Source organism: Nyctereutes procyonoides, unplaced genomic scaffold, assembly GCF_905146905.1.
Source record: "Nyctereutes procyonoides isolate TBG_1078 unplaced genomic scaffold, NYPRO_anot_genome, whole genome shotgun sequence".
Classification (NCBI taxonomy): Eukaryota; Metazoa; Chordata; class Mammalia; order Carnivora; family Canidae; genus Nyctereutes; species Nyctereutes procyonoides.
Window position 1 is genome coordinate 37,862,849 of NW_026575030.1, and position 21,554 is coordinate 37,884,402.

Genomic DNA, 21,554 nt, shown 5'->3' on the forward strand with positions numbered 1-21,554 from the left:
CTGAAGGGACAGACACACAAGCAGAGAGAAGCAGAGACAGAGAAAAGCTAAGTGTTCCGAATGCCAGAGCTCTGCAAAGGCTGTCAGGCCACTAAGGCTGCTGTCATGGCCAGATTCAGATCCAGCCTTTCTCTGAGACCCAAGGACTTAGATGCTGAGATAAGAAATGCTCCTGAGTAATTGATAAACCAAGTCATATCTGAGCAGGTAAACTGAAAGAGCAGCTGTTCCTTGCAATGAAGCTGCTAATCTCACCATAGAGCTGCAGAACTCTTAGAGATGATAAAGGGACAAGACCTAAGCCACAGTAGTTTCATATCATGTGTGAAGAGACACACAAATATATCTCATTTTATTTTTCTAACGTAAATACATTCAAGCATGCTAACATTCCAGAAAAGTCCATTTTAATACTGATGTTTAAACGTAAGAGTGCACTTACTTATAGACCTGAAGCTGGAAATTTGGAGATTTAAGGGGGTGAGGGGCTGACCTCTGATTAAATTCTATTTGGCCATCAGAACAAATAAGTACAAAAGAAGATATGCCTCTCTTTATAGAACGACAACTTAAAAATATGAATTATATTTTAAAAGTTTATAAGACTAAATGGTCTCTAGTTAGTCTGTTCGTAAATTTTTGTTTTGTTTTGTTCTTAGTATATGTTCTTTTTCTCAGCATATAGGTGCAGTTTCTGTGCTGCTTTTGGTGTGTGTATTCTGGTTTCCGTAGGCACATCTCTTGAGTTTCATTTCTCTCTATACCTACAATTCTTTCATTCTCATTATAGCCTAATCAAATGCTATGTATCTCAATCTCTAGTTTAACTTCTTTCTTTTAGTTTTTTCCTTTTCTTTACATTCTTAAATTCCTTTATTGTTTTTTGTTTTTACAAATAAAACACTAGGAATCAGAGAGACTAAACAGAGAGTTATGTTTCGTTCTTAACTTCAACATCCACATAACAAAAAATCATAGTATGGCTATTGACATATATTTTTTTTAAGATTTAATTTATTTATGCATGAGAAGACACAGAGAGAGAGGCAGACACAGGCAGAGGGAGAAGCAGGATCCCTGCGGGGAGCCCGATGTGGGACTGGATCCCAGGACCTCAGGATCACACCCTGAGCCTAAAGCAGATGCTCAACCACTGAGCCACTCAGGTGTCCCTGCTACTGACATATTAAGGAGAAATTTAAAGCTCACTTTTGCGTGTGTTGAATGGCATGCATATAAAGTCAGCTTGAGGTCCTAAACCAAACAGTAACAGAAAATGTCATCTTACTAATGATTGCTTTGCTTTTGAAAGATGGTAAGTACCAAAGAGGAGGTAATGATGGTCTTTTTAAACTTTAGGACACATGTAATACTGTAGAAAGATTTTTATTTTTTTTTCCTTTTTCTCCTCACAAATGCTAGGAAATACAGGATATCACTGGCTTAAAATTAGGAAATGAGTTCTGTGAGGTCACTGAGAAAACCAACGGGATGAGCTAGGAATAAAATCACCCAACGCCTCACATCTCCTTCCTTCCTCTCCTCCTTCCTTCCTTTATGACTACTAATAGAATATTTTTCTCAATCTCTAAGAGAACCACTGTTTTTGCTATTAAAAAATGAATGCTGACTGAGAGAAAATTGCTCTAACTGTAGCTCTTTATTGTGATGTAAGAAAAAATAGCAGTCTTCTTTGTGTGACAGGAATTAATTGATCACAGTAGTAACAATACTTTATGATATGAATTTGGAAAATGTCTTTTGGTTGACCTCTATGGAGTGTTGCTTTTAACTTTGATTCATGATCATGGATGAAAGAACCCGTGATCTAACCTATATTCTAATATAGTCATTTTTTTTCCTAATTGTAAGAAAAAAAGTATTTTTTTAATTCCTAACACACACCAAACATTTCCTCAAATTATTTCTTATTTAACATCTTACTCATGCTATGATAAATTCATTCTTTTTTCTAATTCTCCAAAAGAACAAGTTAGAAAAAATTAAGTTCTCTCACCAGTTTGTGGGATCTCATGACCTCTCTTCACAGGAGTTTCTACTAAAATATGATACCTTCCTACAAAACTCAGAACACAGAGTCTGTGAATGAACTTTAATTGATAAGTGTTCCAGGCCTACTCTGGCAACGTGGAATCACATACAGACAGCTTAGAACTAAGGCTTCAACAATTGCATTGTTTGGAACATTCAAGAGACATGATTTGAAATGTTTATCATGTTTGTCAAAACTATCTGAAGAACATTTAAAGTCATCTCTAAAAAAAGGGAAAAGGTTTTGCTTATTTTTTTGTTTTTTTTGTAAATTAAAGCAATCTATAAAATCTTTATTCTTTTTTTCCACTTTGACTACAATCTATAAAGTGTTTTAAATCACTGGCTAGATAGTCTGAACATATGAACATCTTCGCATGAGATTATTACACTTATGTCAATCCACTTGACATGGCCTCCCTTATCATTCACTCAAGTCAGAGCCCATGAATTGATAATACTTATAGCATTTGATAGCAAGTGTAAGAAAAATGGACTGAATCAAAACTTTATTTAAAAATAAAGTAGTTACTTTTGTTTTTATCCTCAAATCAAAATAAGTCTCATGTGTTTTTACAAGACCTTTGTAAATTTGAGTTGAAGTTTTGCACATTTTTTTCTTTAACCATGTTAGCTTGCATAACCAAGTGCTATTCTTCCAAAGATTTATTTTTTATTATTATGTTTTGTTTGCTTATTGTTTTACACAACTGTTTACAGAACAATAAGGAATAATCAGATCAAAGCCAGAGATGAAGCTTCAGATGCCTTTAATTCTCCTCTTCTTCCCAACTGAAACATGATGTTTTGAGGAAGCAGCCCAGAAACACACAAGTTTTTAAGTAGTTGACTTAGAAAATGATCTTAAGAACAGCAGAGAATTTATACAAGAGTGAAAAAGGAAGGACATGTACGATCTCAGGAGATGAGACTCTCATTTTACTATCTTCTCTAGGCTGTTGTTTGTTTTTGAGTATCTTTTTGAGGTGGACAATCCTCATAATAATTCATCAATATTACCTGAAGTGAGGAATGCACACTCATTAAATTTGTCATCTTGAAAAGTATTTAAAATAAGCAGTGTAAGATTGCCAAAGGTTGATTCTTTCAACAAGATTCAAATCATAATGGATACCTTCTATGTGCTAAGTATCATCAAAAAGACACTGGGGATACAATGATGTCTTAGTCTGTTCACGCTGCTATAAGAAAATGCCACAGACTAGTTGGCTTATAAGCAACAGAATTTATTCCTTGCAGTTCTAGATGCTGAAAAGTCCACAACTGTGCTGGCAGATTTGGTATCTGGTGAAGGCCTTCTTCTGGGTTGCCAATTGCCAACCTCTCCCTTCACTTTCTCTGTGGAAGAGGTGAGTATGCTCTCTAGATCCTTTTTTATTAGGGCTCCATCCTCATGACCTAATCACGTCCCAAAGATTCACCTCCTAATGCTATCACACTGGGCATCAGGATCTCAACATATAAAATTTGGGGTGACACAAACATTCAGACCATAGCAAATGGTGAGTAAAAACAGAAAATGTCTTTCCTTCACAGACTTTACAACCTAAAAGGAAGGGCAAATAACAATACAAATAAATGTAAACATTCAAATGGAGCTAGTGAAACAAAGTAAGGGTATCTGGTATTATGAATTTCTATAAGAAGGGAATTGGCTTATTTAGGAAGATCAAAGAAGGCTTCCACGAATAAAACGATGTTACACTGAGATTGAAGAAGAGTTAAATAGAAAAAGAAAGAAAGAAAGAAGAAAGAGAAAGAAAGAAAGAAAGAAAGAAAGAAAGAAAGAAAGAAAGAAAGAAAGAGAAAAAGAAAGAAAGAAGGAAGAAAGAAAGAGTCTTGCCACATTGAAGAAAAAAAAATAACCCATGGTGAGAGAGAGCAAAATAAACAAATGGTACAAAAGGAAGTACTGCATGCCTGGAGAACAAAACAAAGGAAGAGTGTGGTGTGAGGTAAGACTAGAAGAGTAGACAAGGCCACCGCCATGCAGGACCTTGCAAGCTGTAGGGACAAGTTTTTTTTTTTTTAATTTTTTATTTATTTATGACAGTCACACACACACAGAGAGAGAGAGAGAGAGAGAGAGAGAGAGGCAGAGACACAGGCAGAGGGAGAAGCAGGCTCCATGCACCGGGAGCCCGACGTGGGATTTGATCCCGGGTCTCCAGGATCGCGCCCTGGGCCAAAGGCAGGCGCCCAACCACTGCGCCACCCAGGGATCCCGACAAGTTTTATCTTTATCCTAAAAGCAATAGAAAGCTTTGTTTATGTGACGTGATTAAATATACTTTTTTAAAAAGAGATCATTTGGTAAAATCTCAAAACTAAACTAAAGAAGACCTAGGGTAGTAAAAGTCATGCTAGGTGAAAGGTGATGGTAATTGAGGAAGGAGTTCATTACGGTAGCTTTAACTGTGGGAGCTGATGGTAGAGATGGAGAGAATATATCAAGAAGGTAATATTTGATGTGACTTGGTGGTAGTTGGATAAGAAATGTGAGGAGAGGGACCTGTTAGGACTGTCAGAATGACTCCTGGTGTCCTGGGTTGTGTAATAGGATGTGTGGTGAAGCCAGTCACTGAGGTAAGGGTCCCTGGAAGAGGAACCAGGGAAATAGAAGATCAGATCAGTGTGAGGTGGCTTACAGAAACATTTCAGAGAAGGTTTTAATAGGTGTTAGCTTGGGGCACCTGGGTGGTGCAATTGGTTGAGCAAAAACAAGAGTTTCAGCTCAGGTCCTGATCTCAAGGTGGTGAGATCAAGCCCCAAGTCAGCCTCCACGCTCAGTGTGAAGTCCGCTTGAGATTCTCTCTCTTTTTCCTTCTGCCCCTCATGTTTGTGTTCTCACTCTCTCACAAATAAATAAATAAATCTCTAAAAAATACAGACTTTAGCTTTATGAATCTAGAGTTCAGAAGAGGAGTCTTTGATAGAAATATAAATGTGTCAGTTTACACATTTATATAGAATAGAGATGTTTATTAAGTGTCTAGGTGTGAGGGAAACTGCCCAGGGAGCAGAGAGAAGAGGAGCAAATATAATCTTAAAAGGTAACATACATTCAAAAGAATCTCAGTGTGAGAACTGCAGCAACTCACTTCATTCTTTCTTTCCCTTTTAGTTCTATCCTGTTTTGAGCTTTATTTTCCTGTTCTGAAAATGAGTATCATAATATCTTCCCAGGGTGGTTGTCAGATTAAGTTAACATGTTAAAGTAGCTTCCACTGTGCCTTGCAAGTAAATAAATAAAAATGTTAAAGTTTAGTAAATAGTAGAATAGAAACGTTGATGCAGATGATAATGATTGAGGATGGTAGTAGTGATTTTATTTCCACTGATCAGATCCAGTAAAGCAACAAGACCTTGCCTAAAATGTTAGTCCTTTGAAATAAAATCTTTCTGATATATTTATAGACATTTCATCATTTTTTTTCTTCGACAATGGAAACTGAAAATAATGTAACCTTTTATTGGTGACTCAGGATCATAATTTGAACATCGGTTATTTTTAATGTGCTCTCATATTTTCAAAGGTCAATTAGGAGTATAAACCTTAACAGTAATTAGGGCCAAATTCCTACACTGATTGACATGTTGTATCTGCTGATTAGAGTGTTCTGACATGATCACCCCTAAGATTTTGCTTTTAGTCTGCTTGAAATCAGATAACCAAGTTTATTAGAATTATGACTAAAATAAATTTAGATAAAGTGCAACCTAATGGATTCTGAATAAAGGGTACAGATATTTTGACATTTATTGGAATGGATGGGGAATCATAATTGCTTCCCTTCTGATTGCTATCTTTCAAATGGTTGAGATTGCCAGATGGAATATTTGTTGTAGGCTTGTGTATTAACCAAATTCTCTTTACATGGAATTACATAGGGATACATATTCATATATAGTTATATATTTATTTGATTTACCTCTTTAGTTAATTTTTCATATCCTAGGAGAAATCCAAATCATTTATGTGCACATATTATCTCAGTTCCAAAATCAAGAAGACATGAAACATTTAATAGAGAAACACAATTATGTCCTTGCATACTTTTCTCAATGAAGTAAAATAAAAATATAGGCAGAGATTGAAAATATAGAATGTGGAGCAGTAGCCATTTCAATATTAAGAACAATTAACTGCTATAATACTGTTTAGAAATATTAAGATTATGTGAGAGAAGAGAATGGATATGTGTGTTTTAAGTGGGCAGAAAAAGAAGCCAAAATGACAATGGTAGCTCTCCCAGGGTGATAGAATTTCAGGTACTCTATTAATGTACAATATTTTTATATTTATTCATATTACTTGAGATGGACATATACTGTTTATATCCTCAGAAAAATTTAATTATTAAGCAAAACAAAATTTTAGAAGGTGAAAAATCCTCTAGTCCTTAGTGAGCCAGAGTTGATAGCTTGAAATTAATAATAAAACGCTCATTATTTCTAGTTTATTAAATAAAGTCATTCTTATTCTATGGATTTATTTTTTATTATAATATTTTTCAGAGTAAAATATACACAAAGTTTTGAATTAAATAGTTTGGAAAAAATGAAAATCAATGTTCCATTGCTTCACTCATAGTAAGAGGCAACTACTTTCAACTCTTTTTACTGTTTATACTGTTAGTTACCTCTAGATCTCTAAATAATATGTTTCTACTATATTGCTATATTGCTTTATTTACCATATAGAGTTATTTTCAAGACAGATGAGAATTTAATTCACTCAAAGTATTCCACTCTTTTTCTTTCATTTAATCAATACAGTTATTACAATAGCTCTATTTCCCCTGTTTGTTCCTTTTATGAATTTAAGTAACATATTTACATCTTTATTCCTTGCTGTATAAACCTGACTCTTCACATAATTAGTTGCAGTGATGAACATTCTTACTAGCCTTTCTTCTCTCTGTCTCTGTCCTACATCTATCCTATGTCCTCGTTTCTTACTTTCTCAATGTCACATTTGAAAAGATTTAAATACTGTTGCATGTCCACATTGATTCTTTCTTATGCTTTTTCTGTAGGCTGATTCTTGAAGACAGAAATTCATGAAAAATGTTTAAGTTATTATGGCATGTATCAGTTACTTTGCTTTATAGCAAATTAGCACAAACTTTGTGGCTTAAAATAATACGCATCTTTTTCTCAGTTTCTGTGCATCAAAAGTGTGGGCACAGATTAGCTGGATTCTCTGCTTGAGAGTCTTTCAAAATGGCTGGAACCAAAGTATTGGCCAGAGCTATAGTCTTCTATCAAACCTCAGATGGAGAAGAATGAGCTCATATGGTTGTTGGTAGAATTGAATACCTTGCAGGTTGTAGGATGGATCGTCTCAGTTTCTTGCAAGAGTTGCCCAAAGATTGCCCTTAGTTCATCACCATATGGGTCTCTCTGTAGAGCAGCTCATATCATGGCAGCTTACTTCATCAACACTGAAGAAGGAAGAGAGTTAGCTAACAAGACAAACACTACAATTTTATGCAATGTAATCATGGAAATGGCATCTCATTACTCTTATCATCTTTTATTAGTTAGAAGCAAGTTAGAGTCCTTGCTTTACAGGGATTGGGATTACCCAACATCATGAGTAGCAGGAGGCAAGGAAAAGTGAGGGCCTCCTCACAGTCTCTCCATCACAAGTTATATAATCATTGTTCTTTGCAGAGCCACTAATGAACTTCAGTTATGGCCCCCTCCTTTTATAATTTTTCCCAAAGTTTATCATTTTTATCCTTTTTTTGTACTCTCTTTATCATAGACTCATTCTTTTCCCCAAAATTGGATATCCAATTAGATATACTGAGTTTTGTTTTCCACAGATCATCTTCCTGAAGACCACTACCTCCTGCTCCCATTTAGATTAGTTAATCTCTGAGTTTGCTGCAACATACTGGGACTTGTATGCGCAATTTTCCCATGTCAGTTCCATCTTTAATTTTTGCTGCAAGACTTCCATAATCTAAATATGTGTAGTCACTGTTTATTGAATGGCTACCATGTATATTCGATGGCTACCACGTGACACTAGGTTTTGGGTACGTAGTGATGGAAAAAAAAATCCTATACTTGTGGTACTTCTATTGTAGTAGAGGGTGATAGAAAATATGCAAAGTAAATGAGAAAAGTGTATAGTTTGATATTAATAGATATTTAGAAGGAAAATAAATAGGACGCCTGGGTGGCTCAGCAGTTGAGCATCTGCCTTCAGTCCCAGGATCAAGTCCCACGTCAGACCCCCCGCATGGAGCCTGCCTCTTCTTCTGCCTATGTCTCTGCCTCTCTCTGTGTGTCTCTCATGAATAAATAAATAAAATTTTAATAAAAAAGAAGAAGAATAAAAATAAAGAAGTAAAAAAAGGAAAAGGAGGATGGGAATTGCCTGTGAATGGGAAAGGGTTAGAAAGGTAAAGAGTTAAATTTCAAACAGGGTATGTAGGGAAGATTCACTGAGAAGACAATATTTGAGCAAAGACCTGAACAAGGTAGGGGAATGATCCATGTGGGTATCTAGCAAAGAGCTTTCCAGGCAAAGTGAATCACAATGCAAATCATAGTACAAATCACAATTTGACATGGAGGCAAATGTGCTTTGTACTATGTCACACTGCCATCTCATCAAAACTATAGGATCAGGAATTATTGCCTGAACCAACGTGTACAATGAGTGTCTTTGCAGAAAACCCTTGCAGAATGGAGATATTCTCTGCGAAGATGGGACTGACCCTAGATCTGAAGTCTGACTGTGGCACACACAAAGATCAAAGACAGTGGGAGAGCTAAGAGGGACCCAACAGAAGCCGTGAGGCAACAGCACTACTGATCAAGCAAAAGCCAATGCAGTGGAACGATGCAAAGTTGAAAAATAAGCAGAATAGAAGGGAAGTAGAGGCAGCAGAAATCTGAAACCGGAAACACTGAGCTCCCAAGATGGAGTGTCTAGGGTAGCATGAACACATGTCCATATCACCCCCCATTTCTGATGGACATATTTCCTCTATTCCTTGTGGTTTTTCACCATAAAACCCCATTTCCTGAGATAACTAAAGCTACGCCTGTGCCTTCTAAACGAAAAGAACCACTAACAGCAAAACAGTTATTTTTGATTTTCTTAATTAGCTTGATTTTTTATTTAATTATCAGCTTTTCTTTCATTCAACCTAAAGAAAAAACAAACCACAAAGGGTAGGTTTGGAATATGGACATTTTCAGCAGTGTCTGAAGTCAGCCTATCCCATAACTGTCCACTTTCTTTCTTCATATTGGAGATATCTGGGGATATTGGGGATGTCTGATATCTTGTCCCCAAGCCCCACCAAAGGACTTCTGGAGGCCCTATGTCAAAGTGAATTTTCGTGTTTTTCAGACTGATTTCTTAGGTTCTTGCCTGCTCCTGGGCCTGCACTTGTGATGAAGGCTGTAGATGTATGGTGTCTGTATGTTTCTACTAGCAGGTTTCCCACCCTCTTTACATAATCACTACCTTGAATCTCAATCCATTAGAGCAACTGTGGGAGGTAACTGCCCTGTCACCTTGGGCTATTGTCAGTTTAACCTTTTTCTCTCTCCATTAGCACCTCAAGAAATAGGGAGAGTGAATTTTCCTCTCTAGGAGACTAATGTATTTATAATATCTTGCAATACAAATTGGCCCAGTGAGTGCATGACTGCTGCACTTTAAGTAGTTCGTTATTTAAAGACAGGAACAATTACCAATAGCTGGCTCCGAAGCAATGCTTTACATTCGTACATTTAAATTGCTCTCTGTTCCAGCGGGATAAGTAAAATAAAACATCATTTCTTTTCCTGTTTTCTTTCTGGTAAATTTTTACCTTTCATGTTACAATAGTTGGGGAATAAGTGCCCCTAATAAAATGTGCGTAAGTGTGGTAATTCAGCGGAAGCATGCACATTAGTCACTGGAGTCGACTTTTAGTAGTCCCCATTTTTCCTCATGAAAAGAACTGAGTAAAATTATGATAACAGAATGTAACTCATACCACAATCATTTTGCTAAGCTCAGCCTCTGTAGCACAAAAAAAAAAAAAAAAAAAAAAAAAAAGTCTGTGGAATTTTTAAAATCATGCCTAAGCAATGCTGTATTTATTTTGGGGGTATCTCACCCATGGTTTCTTTTTTTAAAATCTGGGTGATTATAAAGCATTTTTTGCACTCATAAATTCCTCCATCTGTTAGTATTGTATCGTTAAACTTTCACGGCTGCTACTTTAGTCTAAAATAGCACAAGGTGGAAAAAAATGCAACGAATTTTTGTTGATGATAAAATGACTTTACTAGTTATTAATCCAGCCTTTTGAATTCTCCAGAGCATTGTCTTAAATCAGCATTTCCAAATTCATCAAATTTCAATCATTTTAGACAACATCCTTGACATCATATCAACTCACTAAGAGAACATTACTGCATGACAGGGGAGAAATTCCGTCAGGAGCAAAGCTAAGATCCCAAGGATATAAACCATATTTTCATGTAAATAGTTTGATGAGGATAATAGGCAGAAGAAAAAGAAAATGGAAGATCGATCCATCTAAATGAAACTGAGGGTTTTGGATTGCTAGATTAATACATGAATATATCTGTGCTAGTTGAATCCATTGATTAACTCCCCATGGTAATGCATCAGAAGTTGCTGGTTTGATATTCACGTGGGTCACTTAACATTTTGCACAATAGTGAAAAACCGTGTCATGGACACTTCTCTGATTTCAACAAACCATCGTATAAGCATGAAAGCATGAGGTGATCAGGCAAAAAAAGTTTGATGCCCCCGCACAATTATTTAATTCCAACTATTGGATGACAACTCCGAGTAGTGGTCCCATTCAGAGAGGACAGTAGGCTTTCGTTCCTCTGGAAACATATAGTTAATATTGTTAGAATATCCAAGTTCTGCTGACTACTTACACATAGAGAGGACTTAACTGTCTGTTACGGAAAGAAATGTCTGATTCTGTGGGCCCACATGAAACAATTATTATACTATTACACAGATCCCTGCAGAAATTAAGATAGGCAAGAAGGACAGAAACAAAGACAAGGGTCGGGGATGGAAGGAGAAGCCAGAGAAAGCTTTCCAGAATTTCACCTGATTAGTCTTGCACTTGCTCTATTCAAGCAATGTTAAGAAGTCAGATGAAGCCTTCTGGGTAGAGGGGCCAATGTGAGCACAAGCACAGAGTAGTGAGTGCTCTAATTTTTTAGAACTGCAGAGTCTTGTTACTAAGAAGGATGAAAACTTTTCTCTCTATTTTACCTCCCATAGTATCCTAAGTACTTCAAATTATTTTCAGGGAAACATGCAGAAAAATAAATATATTTGAAGCTAAAATTACAAATAGTTCTGCCTTTAAAAATCCTTTGGTGTATATCTGTATAGAAATCTATAGTCTGGAAAACGTTTAGTTCTTGATCACTACCCAGGGCTCACCACAACTTCAAATGCATATTTCACAGGATCTTGTGTACCTACGTTTGTCATAAGAGAATAAACTTCCTTCTAAAGTTCACCAACCCTTGCTCACACTGCTAGATAGTTAGGGCAAGGATCTCTTTCTTTTAGATTTAATGGAGCTCATAAAATATCACTCCACCTAAGTGAATTCAACAATTTACTGAGAAAACGTGAGCAACTGGGAAATATTTTAACAGTGCTTGGAGGAAATAGAACTTTGTTCAATTGCATTATTGAAATAAAAACAACAAAGAAAAAAAAGAACAACAAGGAAATGATAAGTAATGAGAACTGGTAAATGAATTGGAAGAAGCTTGGTAATTAGCAAGGCAAAGATTTTTTTTTTTTTCTAAGTGTAGAAGATGGCTGGTTGAAAAGAAGAAAACAAAGTCCTATCTTTTGGAATGTAATCCTCAGGATGTATATATTTCTTTTCTTTTTTTTAAGATTTATTTATTTATTCATTCAGAGAGAGCGAGAGAGAGGCAGAGACACAGGCAGAGGGAGAAGCAGGCCCCATGCAGGACGCCCGATGTGGGACTCGATCCCGGGTCTCCAGAATCACACCCCAGGCTGCAGGGGGCTGCCCAGGATGTATATATTTCTGACTTGCAACGCCATCACAAAACTTCGGGAAATATTAGGAAGTGGTCGGTATTATTTTAAATGTATGAAGTAACCATCTAGCAACACAAATCATGCAAGGTCAATCCCGGCTGTGAGATGAAAATGGAAACCAGAATTACATACTCAAATTCACTCTGGAATTTCTTATATTTATTTTTTTCTTACTACCCCCCCTCACCTTTTATTTATTTTTTAAAAAATTTTCCCCCTCGCCTTTTAAACCAGCACTCACATAACAAGTAAGAAGGGTAGTTTGTTAAGAGAGAGCACGTGAATAATTGTGCTTCCTTCTTCACTAATTGTATCTTTTTCTAGTTATATAATTAACATATAATATAGTGTTAGTTAAAAATGCATAGTGTAATGATTTGATATATGTATATAATAGGAAATGATTACCACAAGTTTAGACCATTATCTATTGGACATAGTTATAATTTTTTGTGCATTATGAGAATTTCAAAGGTCTACTCTCTTACCAACTTTCAAGTATACAATACTATAGTCAACTATGCTGTACACTACAGCCCCAGAACTTACTTATCTTATAAATAAATGTACCTTATAACTTGTACCTTTTGACTGTTTACAATCATTTCCCCATATCCTATCCCCTGCCTCTGGCAACCACCAATCTGTTCTGTTTCTATGAGTTTCTTTCTTTTAGATTCCACTATAGTCAAGATGAAATGTCTGATTTATTTCACTTAACATGACGTCCTCAAGGTCCATCCACACTGTTGCAAATAATAGGATTTCCTTCTCTTTTGTGGCCAAATAGCATTCCATTGTATGTAAATACTATATTTTCTTTACCCATTCATCCATCCATGGACTCTTAAGTTGTTTCCATGTCTTGGAAAATAATGCTGCAATGAACAAGGGAGTGCAGATATGTGTTGGAGATAGTGATTTTGTTTCCTTCAGGTATATACCCAGAAGCGGAATTGCTGGATCATCTGTTAGTTCTATTTTCAATTTTTTAAGGATCCACCACATACTGTTTTCCAAGTGGTTGCACCAATATACTGCGACACACAGTGCATAAGGATTCTCTCTTCACCACAATCTTGTCATCACTTATTATCTTTTGTCTTTTCAAAGACAACCATTCTTACAGATGTGAGACAATATCTCATGGTGGTTTTGACTTGCATTTCCTTGATGGTTAGTGATGTTGAACATCTTTTCATGTGTCTGTTGGCCTTTTTTGTATATAGTATAAGATTAGGGTCCCATTTCATTCTTCTGCTTGTGGCAACACTATTTACTGAAGAGAGTGTCCTTTCCTGATTGCATGTTCTTTGCTCCTTTGTCATAATTAGTTGGCCATATGCAGGTCTGATTTTTAAGCTCTCTATCCTATTCTATTGATCTACATGTCTTTTTATCCCAAATACATACTGTTTTGATTACTATCACTTTGTAAAATAGTTTAAAATGGGGAAGTGTGATGGCTATGGTTTTATTCTTCTTATAGTTATATTGCTATCTTGTGTAATTATATAGGAGAATTAGTGAGAATAAATTTGAATTCATGGCTTTTGCTTTTAATATAAGACTTAACACATGCCATCTGAGATTTTTAATTTTCCCTTCAGGAAGGAATAGCCCAGTTGAAACAGAAGCTCTTGGATTTGTCAGCATTTTCTATATAGCAGATTTGCTGGAAAATTAAATTAATAATTAGGATATTCTTAGGCAAATGACTGCTGTGGTCCTCTATCATGAGTCTAATTTTTAATATTTGATTTTTTTAATATGCCTATTTAAAATATTATAATTTATATAAAACCACAGTACATTTTACAAGATGAAAGTTTATGTTTTTCTCATCTTTGAAATTGCCCGATATCATCTATCATTTATCATATATTACACACATTATCTTATTTGGTTACAATAACCCTAGGAGTAGGGATGTCTGGGTGGCTCAGTGGTTGAGCATTTGCCTTTGGTTCAGGGAGTGATCCTAGGATGCTGAGATCCAGTCCCACATTGGGGTCCTCACAGGGAGCCTGCTTCTACCTCTGCCTATGTCTATGAATCTCTCTGTGTGTCTCTCATGAATAAATAAAATATTCTTTTTAAATCCTAAAAAAAAAAAAAAACAACCTTAGGAGTTAAAACCTTACATTAGATTTTTTTAAGTCAATAAGAGATTGAGAAACTTGTTAAAAGACACTCAACAAGCTAGTGATTCAAAAACCAGCTATACTTGGAAAAAGATCCCAGTCTTACCCACTACATCACAATACATTTTTAAAAGCGAAAAGCATGATGTGTATATGTTTGGGAATCACACTGTCTTAATGATAATTTAGTTGGAAAAAATTTACTTAAAATTTTAGTCTGGGGAGTCACAAAAATTTTAAGTCATTCAAATCAATAAATAACAGAAGAAGTAAAATAACTCTAGGAAAGGAGAGTGCAGACAACCAAGAGGCTAGAATTTTTAATAATTGACAAAATGGAGGTGTTCCGTGGTCATCTCTAAAGACTTGGCCTTCGTTTTGTCCCAGTGGTTTCTTTTCTTGCCCAAGCCCTCACATTCCAAAAGTGAAAGTGGTTTTTCCTAGGTATTATCTTTGATTCTGCTATATTTTCTGTATTACTGAGAAGCACATGTAGGGGTGGAAAACTCTTAGTTTCTATAATTGAAGATTGCAAATTATGATGAAAGACCTATAACCAGGAGAAAAAAAATGCACTTTTTAATTGCATGAGCACAGTGAGGGCTCCACAGAAAACAAATGAAAGCCCACGGAAGGTCAGATTCAAGGGTTTTATAACATTTTAACAAAGGAAAACAGATTGTGGCAAAGTGACAGGACAAAGGAAAACATTTACTCCTCCCCTAGGGCTTTTGGGGGGAGTAAATGTGAGGAGGTAAATATAGGGGGAGATAAGAGTTATTCAGTGCAGTCTGTTTATGCAGATGCCTCTTGATACCTTCATTTGTGGTGACAAGGATTGTTCTCTTTGTCGTACAGTTGGTAATGAGGGCGAAGACATCTTTACAAGGGAAATTTATGCCCTGATTTTAGGCAGATGGGAGAGGAGAGGGAGCTGCTCCTGTGTCTGTTTTTTCTCACTTGCCTTCAACTCAGAATAAACCTTATGATAAAGTTGCTTGTTAGGCTGGCATATTTTGATCCTTTTTATGCGCAAGTTTCCACGTGAAGTTCAGAAATAGTAATATTTTCTGATAAACTACTTGTCCCATAATATTAAACTTAGACAACATGCTTTTTCCAGCTTGACTCTGAAACAATAACCTCCAGGAGCTTTATTGTGTTATTTGGTTTAGGGGTCTTTTTAAATCCTGGATTGAAGAAAAGATTTAGATGTGATAATGAATATATAGTCTAAAAGCATTATAATAGAAAGCAAGATTCAGAAAATGTGTTTTAATCTGAGACCTAGTGCAATTTAGTTCTTGAATTTCCTACATGAAATCATTTCTTGGAGCTATAGCATTACATGTTCTTTCTGTGTCATTTTCTGTTTTGTTTCCCACCTCCCCATCCTCATGGTCAATTATCGATCCTCTCTAAAACATTCATTTCCGTTAGTGGACTAACTTTGTTTTACTGCTTTATTCTTCTTCTCTAGGGTGTTTTTGTAGGGTCTGTAAGATGAAAATGGTTGTTAAAGACGAGTATTTGCAATCAGTTTGGTGATAAGCCACAATAATTTGAACCTCAATTACACAAAATGTTATCCCCTCATAAAAGAATTCAATTTTCTCAGTAATGGACCCGTATTCCAGAAAGATCATTCCCTTATTATTATTACTATATTTGAATTTTGCCAATAAAATTGTGAAAATTAGTTTTCTTTCTTGTTATAAAGTACTTACACAATATCCTTGAAATAGTCTTTTGGACTGGAAAGCCTACAATACTCATATCTGTTCCTTCATAAAACAAAACAAAACAAAAACAAACAAACAAAAACATTTGCCAACGCCATTTCTAAAAGTTGGATTCACTCAACAGACGTCTTTTGTTTGGGCTTTACAATTCAGAATGTTTAAAAACAACAGTAAGGACAAAAACATATATTCATCTCTTTCCTGAACTTCAGCAAAAACTATAATTTGACATGTGTTTTAGCATTAAGATATCTGCGTGCTATATCACATGTGTATGTGAGTGTGTGTGTGTGTGTGTGTGTGTGTGTGTGTCTATTGAACTGGATCTCATTTTAGCTCTTAAACAGATTTCAGACTTAGAAAAGGCAGGTAATTATTCATAAACTTATTCACCAAGAAGGATAACATTTGCCATTAATGAAAATGTTGATCATGAACACTATATAAATAAATGATTACATGAAATGGAGAATTTGAGAGTTAACATTATATCACATGCAAAATACACATATTTAATGATCACGCATACTCCGCTTCAACATGAAAGTTCTCATTGTTGGTCCCCTAGAGACTCAGGAATTCTCAGTGAAATGCAAGTGAGAACTGCCAAAAAAAAGCCCCTGGTGAGGCCTGCCTCAGTCTCTTACCTATTCTATGACCAAAGCAAACTGATTCATCCTGCTGAGTCTCCTTTCCCACGTGGCTTAAAGTGGATGATCTCTGAGGTTTCATCAGCTTCTGATAATCTGCAACTAGTACGGTGAGCTCTCCGACCAGCAAGTTGTGTTTCTGGTCATAGATGTTACTATTTAAAGGAATACAAGTCAGATATCCCTTCTGCAAAATACCCGTCTTTCTGACTATTCTTTTTATGAGCTAGACCATATGCTCAGTGCTTCCCAGTATTCTTACTTAATCCACAACATGAAGTGGCTACGGTTGCTCTTTTTTAGATGAGAAACTAGGCACAGAAGAAGTTAAAAGTGATTCACCCATAGGCTGAAAACTTGGAGGTGTCAAAGCTGGAATTTATTTATGTTTTATTTATTTATTTGTTTATTTATTTATTTATTTATTTTCAAAGCTGGAATTTAAATATTACTTTTTTCAAAACCTAAATTACTGCCAACTGAACCACATAGTCTCTTGTTTTACTGACTGCACCCCTCCCCTCTGAAAATCCTCTTATTTTCTAAATTTGAAGAAATCGTTGAACAGCAAAGCCCTCCAGTTTGTCATCCCTAACCCTTCAACACTCAGCTAACCCTTTGACGTGAATTAAGAAAGGTAGACAAGCAGAAGGAGTATCAGAAGGGAAAAGCTGTCCTGACAGAAGTAGATGAACACCCAGCAAGGTGAACTTTAGCTGGGTTACTATGTTGCCTGAAATAGACCTAACTTCCTGCTTAAGCTGCAAAATACTATCAACCAGGGGACTTAAACAACAGACATTTATTTGTCACAGTTTTGGAGGCTGGAAGGTCTAAGATCAAGCTGCTGGCAGATTGGATGTCTGGTGATACTCTCAGCTTGCAGATGGGCATCCCATCCTCTCATTATGTTCTCACATGTACTTGGAGAGACACAGAGAGAGCGCTTTCCTGTCTCTTACTCTTTTTAAAATGTCACTAATCCCATAATGAGGACCCCAGCTACATGACTTAATCATATCCTAATTATCTCCCAAAGGCCCCATCTTCAAATAATATCATTTTGGGGATTAATGGGGTTTCAATATACAAATTTTGAAGGGACACAAACATTCAGTCCCAAGCACTCTGATTTATAATTTTACTGGAACATCTTTACTAAAAATTCACTTATCCCATGCCCTTTGGAAAGAGCACTCTACCCTGAAAGATCAAAGAGGCACGGAGTTGAACTAGAAAATGTGATTTGGAATCCCATCCAAACATGCAGCAACTGTGTATCCCCAGGTCCTATTCTCAGTGAATTCCATGATTACTGCAAATGGCTTTTAGTCTTTTTTTTTCCTTTTTAGATGAAATAAAACCATCAAGTTGATATATTTGATGGCCTCCTACTTTTTAGCTTTCTCCAGAACAAATCAAAGACTATTTATGTGGGTGTGTATATACTTTTGAATTACATTTAAAAAAAAAATTCCCACTTCACCTATCTCAGTTAACTCAATGAAACTGAAATTATTCTCTTTTTTAGTTCCCAATGAAGTCATATGAAAGAGTGTTTTTAATGTGTGTAGCGGGGAGGGTGGTAATGAGGGAGGCGGGAAAGAGCCCAGATCCAATGTTATGATACTTATAGTAACCAAATAAAACATATTGCAATGAGGGCTCTGTACCAAAACACATATATGGATTTATTTTTATATAAATGCAGCTGTCAGTTTACATGAACTTGGTAAAAAAAAAAAAAAGTCAGTAAACCATACAATACCCTCTTCTAAAATTATTTGTTACATCGTCACGCAAATCATGAAAATCCTTTTTTTTTTTTTTCTTAGAGCCTTTGGGTTAATGAAACCCAGCCAGTTATAGCAATCTTACTGTTTTTGTCCTTTCCACTGAGCACAGTTTATTTGAGGCCTTGTTCGAGGCAGAGTTTGCCAACACAACTGAGCAAGTCTAGTGTAAAGAACTTTAATGTGGTTGGACAATATCCAACACCAAACGAGAATCTGTGTCAGGCTCAAAAACTGGTCATATTTTCTTCCTCATAACCTTTTCTTTCTTCCTGGAGTCATTGAGTCTTTGCTTCCTTGAGTTCTTAAGTTGTTAAAGATTTCCAGAAAAGATAAGTGGTTCCTCTGGTTAGGTAACATGCCTGGTGCTAATCCTCAGCCTTTCTTGAATTCAAGTATGTCCTAGGGCAAGACTTTTCACTTGCCTGCCTGTTACCTCATGTGAAACTTGTGGGTTTTCTAACTCTGTGCCAGTTCAATACAAGGCTGATGATCTGTGTGAGATCAATTATCTTTGTGGGAAGGGAGCTCTGCAAATGCCAAGTTGTAATAAATTGGTGAATAACATCAAGCTGCTAGGTCAGGAGTTAAAGAACACAGTCAAACCTGCCTAATGCATTTGTTGTATATTTTCAGAGCTTGAATCAACTCAGGGAAAGAGAAGTCAGATAAATTTAGAAATAATAATAATAATAAACAACTAAGTACTTAACTATTTTCCAGTAACTATACTAAAGTGCTTTTTATAAATTAGTTTCTTAAATGTCACACTAACATACGAGCATGAGGGAGGTATTGCTGCTATCTTCAGTTAACCCATGAGGTCATTAACAGGCTTAAGAACATCGATGGGTAAATGGTTGCATGAAAAGTAGAACCTGTGACTTTCTGGTTCTAGAAAAACTAACTTATATAGTTTAAATTGAGTATGATATAGTCATTTGACTTCCAATAATAACAGAACTTCCTGCTAAGAGCATTTAGAGGTTCAGTGTAAGATCTGAAGAATGCCCGCATGGCTCTGCCACTTGCAAGTTGTGCACTGTCGGGCAAGTTACATCACCTCGTCTGTGAAATGGGCTCAGTACATGTCCCGTCCATAGGGTTGCTATGAGATTATCCATGTGGAGCATGTAAACTAGAGCTCAGTATTTAGTGAGCATTCAAAACGTTTAGGTACTATTATCACTTACTTAATGACAGTATCTTTTCTAATAATCACAAGGTTACTACCGTCAGCCAGAAAGCATGTGTACAAGTAAACGCTAATTCACACGTCTTCTTTGACTTACTGATTCCCACTTGCTGATACAATCAAAATAAGACAGACAATAAGGCCGTATAGCTTCTTACACAGATCTGGCGAGGTTGTAAGATTTAAACATCAGTTCCTACTTCTATTGCAAGTCATTTGGAATGAACTAATCATTTATTTGTGAGCATTTTAGGAGAAATTATAAAGTAGAATGAAGTGTGGCTCCATTATGCATGTTAAGGATTTGGATTCTGCAGGGTCAGTGGGTAGGAAAAACCTGGAATTATTTCAAACCACTCTTGTGTTACATAATTGTGTATCTCTTCCTTCTGTATAAGCAGATAACAACTATCAAAATCTCTAATTAACCAAAGAATAGACATAAGAAAACACGTGTATTCACATTTATTTCCAAATAGTCCATAGAAGCCACAGGCAGTTACATAACCTTGAAGAGAGAATATTGGAAATGTCCTGGGCTGATGTATTTAAAACTAACTCCCCTAAACTCAGGCCCCCTGAGACCACAGGTTCAAATAAGCCCTGAGTTTGAATTCCAGCCCTGCCATCTAACTAGAAGGATGACCCTAGATATGTCCCTCAAGCTTCTATTTCTCTGCTGGAAATGTGTAAGTGATAGTAGTACCTTCCTCGTGAGTAGTTGGGGCCTTTAAGAGAATCCATGTAATTAGATAGATTACATATTACGGCATACTGTGTCCTCAATAAGTTTTAGCAAATGCAATTTTATGAGTATTCTTATTGCTTCATTTTACTCAGAATATAATAATATTACTGTAATTTTCGCCTATCTTTAGATTCTGCATGGTTTTAAAAAGGTTAAAAAGGAAAGTAAACCATGCTCTATGAAAGTTAAACTACTCAAGGAGAGTAAGATCTGTTATTTGCAAAAATCTTATATTCCCCTAAATTCCAGGTAATAAAGGTTACTTTTTTGTGCTATGTTTTTCAACCATACAAAGTCATCAGACCCTCAAGTAATATTTATGAATATTATTATTATTAATATTTATATTTATGCCTGCATGGGTGGGGCATCATGCTGGGTGCTTTAGTACAACAATTAATGTTGGTGTAACATATAAGCAGCAATTTCGAAAGTTTAGATGTGGTATAAACTAATTAGTCTCAATCTTTGACTCTTTTTTTTTTTAAATCTTTGACTCTTTTTATAAGAATAAGGTACTTGAGGTCTAGTTTCAACAGACAGGATTCAAATTACAAGCTAGAAGGCAACTGAATGTTTCAGATAGCCAAGTCCAAGTCCAGATTTTAGTTCATAGTCAGGAATATCAGATATTTTATGTGCCTCTTATCTTAGTTGATGGGTTTAGATGCTGAATGAGAGAATCCACATGGGAAAGGCATTCAAATCCAGCTCTTCTTGAAGTTCCTCATGATTGTGCCTTTCTTCTTTGAAGACTATCCCTTAACTTAAAGAAGCAAATTGCATTTGTCCTCTCTCCCTTGACAATTACAAAGAAACATGGCTCTGAAATGCAAAACACTATACAAATATATTAGGATCCACAATCCTTCCAATTTTCATTTTTCTCTTGCAGGCAGCACAACTTTACAGGAAAGCCTACAAGCCTATCCATCAGCATCGGACAGATAGATGGGGCTTGAATCCCAAACCCAATGCCTTCAATGGGTGTATGGTGTATGCTTCTGGAAACTAGATAAGTTTTTTTTTTCTTTATCTCTATCCTCTATACTTTGCCTGTTTTCTCTAAAATACAGATAACACTAATGCCAAAGCCATAGGTTTATT